Below are 857 nucleotides of genomic sequence, written 5' to 3'. Positions count from 1 at the left end.
TTGTGCAGTGGGGGTTTCAGGAAAATCAATCTATTTTACCTTGGGATTCAAAACTGAACCCAGCAGCTACTCACCTGTATGTTTTCCATCTTTATTTTTGTCTTCACCTGAAATAATGAAATCAGATTCAATTGGAGACACACACACACACAACACACACACACTCATACACACACAACACTCTCACACTTATTCTCATAGACACACAACACTGTCTCTCTCACACACACACACACACACACACACACACTCACAGTTGGAGATATTGTGCAGTGGGGGTTTCAGGAAAATCAGTGTATTTTACCTTGGGATTCAAAACTGAACCCAGCAGCTACTCACCTGAATGTTTACCATCTTTATTTTTGTCTTCACCTGAAATAATGAAATCAGATTCAATTGGAGACACACACACACACAACACACACACACAACACTCTCACACTTATTCTCATAGACACACAACACTGTCTCTCTCTCACACACACACACACACACACACACTCACAGTTGGAGATATTGTGCAGTGGGGGTTTCAGGAAAATCAGTGTATTTTACCTTGGGATTCAAAACTGAACCCAGCAGCTACTCACCTGAATGTTTACCATCTTTATTTTTGTCTTCACCTGAAATAATGAAATCAGATTCAATTGGAGACACACACACACACACACACAACACTCTCACACTTATTCTCATAGACACACAACACTGTCTCTCTCTCTCTCACACACACACACACACACACACACTCACAGTTGGAGATATTGTGCAGTGGGGGTTTCAGGAAAATCAGTGTATTTTACCTTGGGATTCAAAACTGAACCCAGCAGCTACTCACCTGAATGTTTACCATCTTT

The sequence above is a fragment of the Amia ocellicauda genome, chromosome 15 (assembly GCF_036373705.1).
Source record: "Amia ocellicauda isolate fAmiCal2 chromosome 15, fAmiCal2.hap1, whole genome shotgun sequence".
NCBI lineage: Eukaryota > Metazoa > Chordata > Actinopteri > Amiiformes > Amiidae > Amia > Amia ocellicauda.
This window is presented reverse-complemented; position numbering follows the sequence as displayed.